Raw genomic sequence first — 13,629 nt, forward strand, 5'->3', positions numbered from 1 at the left:
AATTATAGTTTAAAAGTTTGAATAAAAAAAAATGTTTTTTTTTATTTGTTTGAAATAGAAAATTTAAAAGTTAATTAGTCATGATCTAGGTGGGTGATGGGGTGGGAATTGGCCACTCTTTTTCCCTATAACCTCCCTAACATGGCCTTCTATTACAACTAACAGAAATAAAGAAGAAGAAAAATGAAGAATTATTAGTTAGAATGTTTCTTTCATGAAGATACCTGATGAACTTTTACTGTTTGGAAGAATAGAAGCAAGGTTAGTCAGATATTTTTACTCAGAAGAAGAAGAAGATAAAGCAGTTTTATGACTCGACAAGCCAGAGATTGGTGTTTCCCCTCTGCGCTTCTATTGACTACGTTGTTTACTCTCATGGGATAGCTGGTTCGGCACCATGGAGAGAGATTGGTGGGCATTGTGGTTGCCCCCAGAAGAAAAGAAGAGTAGAAAGGTTATGGGTGGGTCATGTGAACTGACCTTCAACCCAGGTACTTCGTGGGGACTATTTGCTGTATAGAGAAGATCAAGACTCAAGAGGTAGGGAAAATCATTGGAGGTCATGTTTCCCTTCCTTAAGTTTTTCCTATCAAATTATTTGCCTGATTAGATTATGCTAAGGGTGGGATACTTTATGTTAGCAGTTGAATTAATTAATTTTATTTTTTTGTGTGTTTGCATCCTTGCCCATCGATTGCAGTTTAGTAGTTAGTTTTGTATTTGTCAGGCGTGATGGTAATGCCTGTTGATGATGTTTCAGAATTGTAATCTGTTCGTGATGAGGATGGCACAACTCCGAAGCAGATGTGGGGAGAAGTTGTGAGCTGCCCTGGAAGCCAGTCCAGTAGCTGTTGGAGTTGAGTGGTGTTTGCTGATGGCCAGCCCAGGGAGCTACTCTTCTCGACAACACTGACTTCGAGGAGTTGCACCAACCTTCACGAGATAAGAGTTTAATTAATTGAAACACTGTAAGGACACTTAATTTTTTTTGAAGAACGAAAGAAGTATGGTAATAAACGGAAACCGAAAAAAAAAAAATAATAATAATTATCAAGAATTTGCACATTGTTTAACGAATACTGAGAAACTAAGAACAGTAATTTAATTTGTAAAGAGAGCTTCACTAACAGAACAATTTTTTTTAGAATTGAGAACTCGAGCCTCTGAAGGTTCCTGTGAGAACAAACCAGATAAAAGTTTTACATTTAATTTTATGAATACTTGTTGTTTTAAAATAAATCTTATGCAGAATCTAGATGTACGTTCAGACAGCAAGGAACTAAGAAAATTATTATTTTTGTGAAATGAGGAATTTATAGTTATGGTTTAATGGAAAAAGACAATTTGTAATTTTGAGGTAGCTCGATGGGGCTCGAGCTCTGTGAGGGGAGGGTTATGTCGCGGGTTGAAATTTTGCAGGGTTGTTGAAATCAAATTTAGGGACTTTACTGACGGGACTCTGGGCTGGCTGCTCTGTTCACTCGTCAGCGCAAGTGGCGTGACCATGTAATTGGGGCACGGGGCCGGCGCGGCGCGCTGCGGGCTTGCAGAATTTTGTTTGTTTGTTTGGCCGCGCGCTGGCGCAGCCACGGGCCGCAGTTACTGGGGCGCGCTGTCGTAACAAGCCGCGCGGTGTGGCCTGCACATTGGGGTAGAGGGGGGGTAGTCTTCCCAGGTGTTCTAGTTAGTTGTTTAGTAAATTTGACTTCAATAACGAGCTTTTGTTATGGTAGGCGCGGCAGGGCGCGCGAATTTAAGCGCAAGTGAGTGGTGACTCGGGGCTCACTCAGGCGGAGGCTATGCGTCTCACCTGTGGTCACGAGTTGTTAGTTCGTTCGTGATGTAGGAATTCAAGCTTTCGGGCGGAAGCTATGGTCGACGCCAGAGGCCACGAGTCGTTTAATTTAAGTTAGGTCATAATGTAGTCGTCAAGCTTTCGGGCGGAGGCTATGGCCCTCGTCAGGGGTCACGCGTCATAGTTTTTAAAATGTAATGTTCGTTCGGGATTTCAAGGGCAGGAGAGGCCCCTACGTTATTTTTTTAAAGTAATCGATCAAGAAAGGCTTTTCGGAAAATGTGAGTATGGACTTATCTTTGTTTTAATTTTAAGTATTAATTATGATTTGAGGTATTCGGAAGGACTAGGGAAGTGTTTAGTGAAGTTCTCTCATTCTCTCTCTTGTAAGGTCGTTCAATCGTTAAGGAAGTAAAGAGATTATTGTTTTAAATTGTAATCCCGCTATTTAAATGTTCTTTAAAATGATGTTGAGTATTTGACTTTAAGAATAAAATAATTTTAATTAAGTATTATGTTATTTTGCAAAATCTCCTTAGTTCAGCTCTCACCAGACATCCTGTACGGGATGACGAACCTATGATCCTAGGTACAGTAAAGTATTTTATGAAGTTAAGACTAGTTGATGCCAAGCGAGTTGTTTCTATGTAAAGAGCTACGATTCTCGCCCCCCCCTCTGAAGGTGGATCGTGACAATATCAAGTATTCTTGTCATAGATTCAAAATAGCACTCTTTTTTATCTACATGACTTTTTTATTTCCGTGCAAGCATAATGGCATACACAATGTAAAAAATTAATCAAAAATGAAGCTTACCGTAATACTAATAGTTTATAATTTCCCTATTTTTTAGTTGACCCCATTAAAATTGGTACAATGAATTATACTACGCAGATATCGGCAAAGCCCGTTCGTGTTCAGCCATTTTCAGATTGCGCCATCCGGCATGTCAGCTGCAGCTCTAGTGAGAAAGGCCACAAGCCTTTGGAGCAAGTTCAACTTGCTCCTACTAGAATGCACTTGGTAAGTCATGCTGTTAGTGATTGTGATATAGTTGATAAACCTACATTTAGTAAACAACAGAGGTGGTATTATGTTAAAAGGTTAAATAATATTTCATTATAATTTAAACCATCAAGTTTATGCTTGCTTAATTTTATAACATATTGAAACAGAGCTTCTATATTAATAACATCAATATTGTGTAACTCAGAAATGTTTTTCGGACCTACTGTGTTAAGAAATGTTAACGGAATACGAGAGCCAGTCTTGTCACTTGTTATCCCGTAGAGCACGTGGGGTTGCTAAGGCGAGGCTTACCCCGTGCGCGGGGTTGCCAAGTCATCACTCGCAGTTGGCTGCTGTCACCGTGCCATGGCTACATGCCTCCCTGCCTGCCGTTATGCCTTCCTCTCCAGCGGACACCAGCTCGACAGCTTCACTCCACCGGGAGCCATGGCCTTCACATGCTGTGGGTGTTATTTAGGGACACATTATTTTACATACATTTTCAATCAAAACAGTAGCCAACTACTGTGACTTTTGCTGCAACATTTATTGATTTGTAATCATAAATATATGTTTAATATCCAAAATTCTTACAATAATAATCATATTGCTATTACAATCATATTACAGTGTTGGAAATAGAAGAACAAATCCATAAAACTTGAATTTAGGAAACCATGATATTTTCGTTTCGCATTTCATGAGCTTCCTTTATAAAGTTAGGCTCTCAACTCTTTAGGCTTCATGCAATTAATGGAGATGCTATCTCTGGAAGTAAGTATTCCTCATAAAACTGTTGTAGTGTTGGAAGCATGCATTTCTCCCAAATTGCTTCGTAGGACAAAATTCTTTCAACATGGAAGTCATTTTTCGTATAAACTACAAAGTCACAATATTTTCTATTGCAGAAGCCAATTTGCTCTTGAATCTGGTAAAAAAAATTGCGGGTTTTCTTAAGACTTAAGTGTCCAGGTTTTTCTTCTAGTCATGTATTTTTCTTTTTTGAAGCAGTCCTTTATTTCATCATCCCCAGCTGAAAATAAGCATTTAACTTAAAGTAGATCATCGTCCGCCATTAGTCTATCCGGAGATGCTTGAAGAAATGGAAAGCATGGATGTACAAAAATAAACAAACTTCAGACTTTGATGTTTTTTTAGTTTAGAATACATATTCTTAACCACATTTTCGTTGACTCATCCAAACTGAACGGACTTGGAATTTAGCTATATGTAATACAAAATTTAATAAAATAGACAATAACAGGATGTGTCTGTGTTCTTTTTACTACAGAAATGAAATTAGATGCTATAAGTCAGTTCATACTAGCAAACTCTACTTAGTGTTTTCAAACAGAACAATAGTACTTCTTTCCAACTCATGAATGTGATGAAATGTTGTTGGGTCCTGGTTCAGGTTTTTGAGGATAAAAATAATCTTTTTATTTTTGTTAAGTATGAGTCTTTCAGCTTTCAATTCCAATGGCTTCCATAATCCCCAACTCTTTCATCAATAGCACAAAATTATCATTTTTTTTTTCCTTTAGAATATTCTTCACAACAATTTTCATGATAATCGAATACATGATAAGGACCATTTTTATGACATGTTTCAGTTGAATGACAAATCTGCCAATAGCATAATTTCCAGCACTTTCGATTCTTTTTCTAGAGCCAGATTTTTATCTTACTATTTTTGAGTCAAGTAAACATCACGCAAGAGGTGGAAATGACATATTTCTTGCAAATTTGTGCAATTGATTCCAATAGTTTTTTTCACAATGAATGGTTTGCACCCTTAACTGTAATGACTTCCTTTCCGTATGGAATTCGCTGCTTTATTCTAAGTAAACACTGAAAATTTCATAACCAATGAAAAACTAGTATTTTAACCTATGCTGTTCAATATTCATGCAGAACACTTCTACAATTATAGTTTGTTCCATTCCTGTGCTAGGACCATTATAAGTTCTAAAACAAAGATGTTTCTTCACCATTTTGTTGTTGAGTCTTGCAAGTTATCATGCGGAGCAATACTTCCCTTTCACTCCCAGGTACAAAAGTTGTTTTCTGTCGGCTACAATGATGCAAGTCTTCAAAAGGAATGATATAAAACATGAAAGATATGCATGTCAATTAAACAGAGTATAAAATAAAATAATCTGTTATTTAAATTTGTTAAATTATTTATTTACTTATTTAATCCTCCAGTTTTTTCGTCAAAAGGCCTATCCGGTACGGCTTATGGACTTAAATGACATAAAAAAATTGCTCCGGGATTATTAATGAAACAACGAAACGTGATTGGCGCGAACGGCATGTCACCCCTCCACCACTTGTGGGTAGCTGTGAAAAACATGGCATGTATTTTTTTACACTTTAAAATTACTTTGTGAGAAAGCGACCAATATAAATTACGTTTTACTCAATGATGCAGCGATTATTTGAAACAAATATAATATATATTTTTATTTTAAAATAATTTTTGCAGTAACTTTCCAATTTTTATTCTTATTATTTAGGGGAGAGGTGTAAACCACTACTCTCTTTTTGCACAGTCCTTCATTGACCTAAGGGTCATGAGTTAGAATCATGCGTAATTGTTTGCGTGGTTCTCAAGCATCAACTTTAATCAACAAGCCTGGATAAAACAAAAATTCCCTAAAACAATTTCAAGCAACTTTCACAAAAATTATTTCCTCTCAAATCAACATAGATATGGTTTGCTATTTTGAGTATGATTTGCAGGCCCATTCCAGAAAATTCTCTTCAATATACTGACGTCGTCCCAGGTGCTCCCGTGGCTCGCACAGGTCTTTATGCCACCTCGGTGCCTCACCGGTCGGCGTGTGTGGTTGGTGGTAGTGTCTCGAACGGGTGTAGGTTGATTGTCATGGAGAGCGGAGATCGGCGATCGGCGTTCGTGTGCGGACCGGACAATCGTGTGCGTGCCGACGTTTCGAGCTAGTTGTGTGTGTGGTCCAAGCACTCCTGCCTGCCACGTGGCGACGTCACGACCACCGAGAGAGGAGTCTCGTGCTGTGAACTAGCCCACAGCAACCACCACTATTAAAGGTTAGTTGGCGCCCTCAGACACCACCCAGCCACGCATCAACATCGGCAGGACAATAATACATGTAATTTTTAAGAAGTAAATTTTTAGTAGTTTTTATTACGATATAACTGTTTTATGTAGGAAAAAATATAAAATTATGTTTCTTAGGCAATGTCATGATTTTGAATACTGTTAATTTAGAAATATTGAAACGGCTCTTAATTTAAAATATTAATTTTGAGTGTGTACTAACTAGGAATGTTAAATGAAACCTATGTATTTGTCCTGAGTGGGTAGATTTAATTATGTAAGTGTTTACGGTCAGTCCCTTGATAAGCGTTTCACCAAAAAGTGTGTAGGTCTATCATCAAAAATCGTAAAGGTAAGACTACTCTTCTGTTCTCTTGCATTTAATTTGTTGTATAGACAGAAGTTCTTTCTTTTCTATTTATTTTTGTACCAAATAATTTTACTATTATATTGGGACAGATGAACAGAAAGAAAACTCAAGACACACTGTGTGTAATTGGCATGTTTTGAATGGATGTTTTTAGTACTGAAATATTGTATTTGGTGAACAATACATTACAGAGCAAGCATTGGTGTAAACTGAGAGCTAACTCACCACTCTACTTGTTCAATTGCAAATATTTCCATAAGTCCTCTTGTTCAAACCGCTGTCCCCTACGACACTAATAAATGGTGTACTATTTTTTACATTCCCTTTGGCAATAGCTAGTCCTTTTTCTTTTTTTTTCCATTCTCTATAATTTTCTTGGAAAGTTGTTCTCGCCAAAACTAAAAAAAGAAAACTAAATGCAAATGACATGTACAAATATTTCACCACACAAATATACGTAACACATTTATAGGGGTGTGCGCATAGTGGTCGAATATCAGTGGGCGGCAAGTGCTAAGCGCCAGCGTTGTCAGCTTGGGACGCATAGATTTATAAATGCATCTGTATGCATATCTGCTTGGTTTCACCATTTATAACATGTTTACCTTAAACGTTAATGATTTTCCAAGTCATCAGTAGGTAGAAACCCAAGTCTATCACTATTTACAGCCAATTTAACTTTCACGTAGTGGTATCATAACAAAAAAGCAACCATTTTTGCGGAGCATCATAATACGACTGTGCAAGTAGCTGCTGTGAGAGCTGCTACACACACAGTGTGCGAGATAACATGGCGTGAAATATACACCACATAATTTGAAATCCTTTAGGTTTGCAACTCTGAAATAACAAATGCTGACCCATAGTTGCTAGCTGCCAGGTTGGGCTGGTCGCACAAGCAGCCTTGTCTGAGAAGGCAAGCCGACCGCCTTCCCATCACCTGACATAGCTTGTTTCGGTATCAAGTGAGGTGCTACATGTACTTATAGGGTATCATTGTTCTCACAAGACATCCACCTATTAAAATAAACAAATAATTCAATACAACTGCATATTATTTTTATGTTAGAGAAGGTTGAACATGGCCTTTATGTAAAATAAAAGTGATTATTCTGTTAATGGATTGGGGATAGTCAAATTTGGTCCAAATGGCAATAATAAATTTTCTCCCTTTAAAAACAAAAATGTTAGCAACTTACCTAAATGTTTTTTTTTTAAATATCCCTGCCTTAATTAAACAAGTTTAAAAACTAGAAATTCATTAACATAAAATTGTTGCATAATCTACTGATTTTTTTTATTTTAACCCTTAGTGTTTAGTATTGTTACGAACGCGAGAGACCGGACCACGATGCCAGGTTTGGAGCTGGCTGGCGGCTCTGGAGTCACGCACCATGTCACGTGCCATCCACTAACACAAGGTATGCCACGTGTGCCTGGCCGGATTACAAGGGTCGTCTCCACCCCTCCCCCCACCACCGCGCATCTTCTCTCCTCGTGCTAGTATCACCTTTAGCAGCCTGGGAATTCCGGGCATACAGTGGCCGCCGCGTGGAGTGGCGTGAAAAAGTGTCGCCATTCTTGATGTTTCGGGCGTCGGGTCGGCCCGTGACGACACAACTCGTCACGGCCGCTCTTGTCGGTTCGAGAAGAGCGCCGCAGGAACTTAAGCAGTGATGCCGGCCGCCGCGAGTTTTGCGAGAGTTCCGCAAGTGTAGGGAAGTGTGACATCGGCGAAGAGGGTGAGAGACGCCCTCGAGAGTGGCCCGACGCGAAGCGACGGGATCGAGAGAGTGCGACCGAGTGGCGCGAGACTGTGTGTGTGGACAGGCGCGAGGTAAGGGGAGAACCACTGTTGAGTCTAGCTCCAGTACGAAGTGCGAACTGTGGAGCTTGACAGACATTGAGTGACTTGAAAATAAACATTTTAAAGTGCCAGTGATTGGTGATCAGACATTATTTAAGTACAATTGTTTATTAGTAATGTAAATATTAGTAATTAAAACAAAAGTAATAAAACTTAATTGGGCTATCTCTTACGAACATAGGTCTTAAGGGGCCTCCCTAGTAGCATCAGAAGTTAGCGGAACACTATGTTTTTAAAATAATGATGGGACTTTATTAATCGACACTACGAATCTGAAAATTTTTCACCCACGAGAAGATACTACACAAATGGTCTGTATACTTTTACATTTTTGTTTTTTTCTATCAAAATATGAAATAAAAAATCACCAACTTGTCCAACTTTGGGGCCATTTTATACTGCTTAGGAGAATGACAGAAAAAAAGTACAAGTCTAGAAAAAAAGATAATTTTTTTCTGAAGAAATTCATGTATTTAAAACATATAGTCATCGCTTTGAATTCCGAGATATCTTTTCCACAATTTCTGCAAATCCTGAAAGTTTTCCACCGTCTCGTGCTGCCGCTCGGCGAAGCCAGCTCGCAGGCCACACAGCTTAGGTAGCGGGGTGGAGGAACCCGTTCCCGGAGGGGAGGCAGGCTACCTGTGTGTGCGTGCGTGCGTGAGAGGGAGACAACCCACAACCGGCACCGGTAAAAGATAATCCCGTGACCGAAAGAAATTCTCAGAATCGCTTTTAGTGTGACTCGCCACAGTACCATGTGCTCGACTTACTCTGTGACTATATTCGTGTATCTCTAAAACATTGCTTTTGTTTAAACTACAAATATCCTAAAGCTTACCATACTAGAACATGTATTACGAAATAAAGTATTGAAACTAATCAATCAACACGTTGAAAGTTGTCGTACAAACTATTTATTGGTGGCTTTACAGTCTCGCTAGCTAATTCGACAAATTTTTTATTTAATTTTTAACATGAAAATACACTTTGTTTGTTTTTCCTTCTATTTTTAATAAAAATTCAAGAAACAATTATTATACTACCCAATATTTTTTTAAATTATTTTAGTTTTCCAAAATGATTTTACACATCTTACAACGCCGGGGAAGAATTTTATACTGGTATTAACCAAATGGTTAACTATTTACAAAAGTTTTGATACTTAAAAATGTAGGTTTATATAAAATGTATCTTAAATTAAAAGAAAAATCATATTTTGAAAACTAAATGTCTTTTTGCTATGCTTTTTGGTTAGATAGATATCTGATTGTCTGCACTGTTTTAAAAATGTTCATGGAATGATAAATAAAAAATAAAAACTAGGGAAGTTCTATATTAAATAAGCTAGTCAGAATTATGTAAATGTTCCTCCTGGCGCAGGAATCACGAGGAGGATTGAAGATGAGGTCAGTGACCGATCGCTCACATATGTAGTTATGGATGGTACGTTATTAATTACAAAATTCAAAAACCATTTTGAAGTTAAAAAGTATAATTAGTGGCAATGTTTAATAAAGATGGCGTAAATTTTCAGATAAACTTATTTCTACAGCTCGATTAATTAATAAGGGCAGGAAATAAATTTTTTTACAGCAATTATACAAAATTATTAAAATTTTACAAACCACAATTAATTTATCCAAAAACCAAAATTAAGTAAATATTGCCCACACATTACAACATCCACGAAAGAACCTTGCAAATTATTTTTGTTAGATGCATTATTTTGCATTCAAGTTCGTTATTTTTTAATACTTCACCTACTTAAAATTGTTACATATTTGGCACATGGTCCGTCACGCCCAATTAAAGGGCCTGAATAAGTAGAACGCGTTTCTGATCAAATTGCACGCCTGTTACTTTACCTGCAACCCGGAGCGGTGTGAAATAAATTATTGTACATTCGTGACGTTGGCAATCAACTTAAATATTTATGAGTTAAAACAAAACATAACTATAACGGATAATCAAAGAAATTGTGAAATTTTGAAAGCTTGTTCTGTTTTTATATAGTACACAAAGCAGTTAAACCATAAATTATTTGTTGTTGAAAAAAAATAATCCTTAATCTTTCATGTTTTTTTTTTTTCATTTATTTTTATTACCAGATATTTCCGTTGAAGTAATACTTATATATACATATATATGTATGTATATATATATGTGTATATGTATATATATATATATATATATATATATATATATATATATATATATATAAAATATAGCAATCTAGAAAAAAAAATTAGGTAGCCTTATTCCAAATATGTTATGATAGACGTTAGTTAACTTAGAATATAAATTCGCTTTACAACCACAGCTTGTACACAAGTAAAAGAACATGGGTTCTACTTACAGGCCGTATTGAACGTAGTAGGTTTATGACAAATACAACAGCAATAAACATATGGCTGAGTCTGCTTCCACGTACACTTTTTTTTAAGTTTTCACTTTTAAAGCGGGTAAAGTGTACCTATAAAGTAGCTTAGCATTACCCAAAGTGAATGTCGTGCTCCAGAAAATGTTCGAACTATGTAATATTTGTATCACTGTTGCGTTACAGACCTGCAACTTTTTTCAGGGCGCGATGTCACTCTTATGTAAAAAAAATATGTCGTGTTTAGCGCAAACGTGTTCGAATTAATCCACATCGAGCTGCCAAAGAATACCTATCGATGTCGGCAACATACATAAGTATACAAACCATCGTTTACAAGTGTATTCATACGTAAGTATAAAACTGGCGGCGGGCCATGATGCAGTTGGTTCTTCGCGTACAGTCCACTGACGGGATAAGAAGCGTCTAAGATCTTATATGGCTATTCTGTAAACTTGTATGACATTTCACTGCCTGCTTTAGACAAACAACATCCATTACTTTTAACTTTGGCTTGAAAAGAATTACTCCGGCCGGCTTTCTTATAAGACTTATTTCAGCTCCTCGTGCGACCAGTGTGTATAATTTGTCCGCGGCCTTATCTTTGGGTGAAAGTTATTTGGAAGGGAAGTTGTTTCGGTAATGTTATTGTTCATCATGTATTACATAACAATTTGACTTAGATACGCACATGTATTTTTAATATATGTTTAAAAACTTGCAATACGAAGTATGTGTTGAATTTCATGTATTGAATTTTTTTTTTCATTATGTACGAACATAATAATCACAATATTTCATGAGAAATTTTTAACACTTTTTACAAAGCAATCTCTAATTTCTTCCACACCTCATGGTTAACCTTACTATTTTATTTCATGTTTCAGTTTATTTAAACTGTTTGGAATCATAATATGACGGACAATGCAGGATATTAGTTTCAGTAATTTTTATGAGAGGATTTATTTATTACATTAAATATACCTCAATTTTTACCTCAAAGGAAAATATTGCATATCATTAAATGATAAATATTTGTTTCCCATTAATATAGTTTATGAACATTACTTATTGTGATAATATCTACATTAGTTAAATTGCGTTTTTGTAATGCTCTCATATTGCAGTAAAATTCTTGGGCAAATTGAATAGCATATAGTCGATCTTTAACATAAGCCTTTGGAATACATAAATGTAATAAATTATGTTCTCGTGATTTTTACAATTAAATATTTCTTCGTATGAAAAATTACCTAATTAACTAAAAAAAAATATTTCAGTAAATTTATACTCAAGGACTAAAATTTTTTATTTAAAATAATATTGTATGTATACTTATCTGAAAAAAGTATATTCAAGAAAACAAATTTTCTTCTTTTTTATTTTGTTCTTTAACTGACTTGACAAGCAATATTGAACTTCAACATTATACTTTCGGTATAGCACTTTTTGATTTATTCTTCTTCAAACGGGAATTAAAAGTAATGAATAAATAGCATTTTCCTCTATAATAATTATTGCAGCCGTATACTGAAAAGTTTAACTTTCCTTTATTTGCATGACGCGGAGCTCCAAACTAGACAAAACTTTTGTTATTTATTTTGAACGTTATATTTATGTTTACTTACAAACTTAAAGGAACCTCTTAACATTTAATTTCATCAAAAGTTATACAGTATAAGTATCAAGTTAAAATATTTTTAGCAATTAATTTATAAATACTCCAAAACTGATCTGTAATTTATTTCATCTCATGTTTTTCAACCGCATTCCTTTCCTTGTGCGACAGTGCCTCTCTAGAAGTCTTCCTGGAACTGCCCTGACTGGACAGTTGTAATCTGGGGTCCCGTTGCTACCCGAATGTCCAGTGACGTCGGCGGGCACAGGAGTGGGGGAAAAATACACAGGCGCTTACCTAGTTAGTCTTCATACTATCATACCGTGTGCGTTATCGTAACCCAAAACGCTGTGTTTGTAATTAAATAAAGTACTAAAAGTGTTAAAAATACAGATGGAAGAAAACCTAAGTGAACAGAAAAAAAAAAGACGTCGCTTGAAGCTCAGTGAGCCACGCAAGAAAAGGAGAGCGACTGCTTTAATCGCGTACACCAAAAAGAGGTGAGCTTCACTTAACTACTCGTATTCGTTAGTGAAAAAGTAAACTAGCCAAAACATATAAAATAGTTCTGCTTGAAAAAAAAATTCAAACTTTTTTTTGTGACCTCAGTAGCCAGTCTGGTTCATTTCGGCTGCTTAGACGCATGAGTTTGATTCCCTGTCAGGGTATAGGGATTTGTAACTTATATTTCATACTAAACAGATTAAGACTCATGTGTAAGTTAGGTTAATTTGTTTCTAAGCCCACCCCTGAAAAACTTGCCTGTTTAAAAATGGCAGAATTTGATTTGATTTTATTCTTTTTCCTAATGTATAGAAAATTGCAGAGACTGGAGGATGCTGCTGCTTCAGCATCAGCAGCCATTGTAAACAGGGGTGCTTATTCTTTGTCTGAAGGGATCGACACAGGTGGTACACCAACTCTAAATATCATCGATGGAAATAAGTAAGTGATTTTTAGTGTAATTTTAATACTACTTTTTAGTTAAAATGCGAATGTCTAAATAATCGCGCTGGATGGTTACTGTTTCGGTTAAATTTTGGCCTACGTACTGCACCAGCCCTATTAGGTCAGTGTGCCAGGTTAACCAGGATATCATTGTGCTATAAAACCAATAAATTTATTAGGTATTTGTGTCAAACTTCCGACATTCATATGAAACAGGTAAATAATTTTATCACATTTAAATTTTTACGTATTTTCCGCTCATTTGGTAAGGAATTTGTTAAATTATTTGGGAAAATAATGGTTACATTTTGTAGAAATACTAAGTATGAGAGCTTGGTAAGTTGAGATAAATATCGTATTAAAATCGTTAAAAAACTTTAGAAATATAATTTGTTTTATAGCATCAGTTTAAAATTTATTTATAAAACGGTTGATATTCTAAAATAATTTTTATGTAGGTGTATTTTGATGTTCACAGTGATTTGACAAAATCAGAGGAAAGTTCTAATCCACAACACGAGAAAGCAATTGGCAAATACCAATTAACAGAACTACAGCCGA

General features: G+C 36.0%; 1 protein-coding gene across 1 annotated transcript in view; it reads right to left on the minus strand.

Moving 5' to 3' along the window:
• Positions 1–13,629, minus strand: part of LOC134529706 (lysine-specific demethylase 6A) — a 235,905-nt gene that overhangs the window by 181,302 nt on the left and 40,974 nt on the right. The gene's annotated exons all lie outside the window — the stretch shown is intronic.

Source organism: Bacillus rossius, chromosome 2 (genome assembly GCF_032445375.1).
Source record: "Bacillus rossius redtenbacheri isolate Brsri chromosome 2, Brsri_v3, whole genome shotgun sequence".
Lineage (NCBI taxonomy): Eukaryota > Metazoa > Arthropoda > Insecta > Phasmatodea > Bacillidae > Bacillus > Bacillus rossius.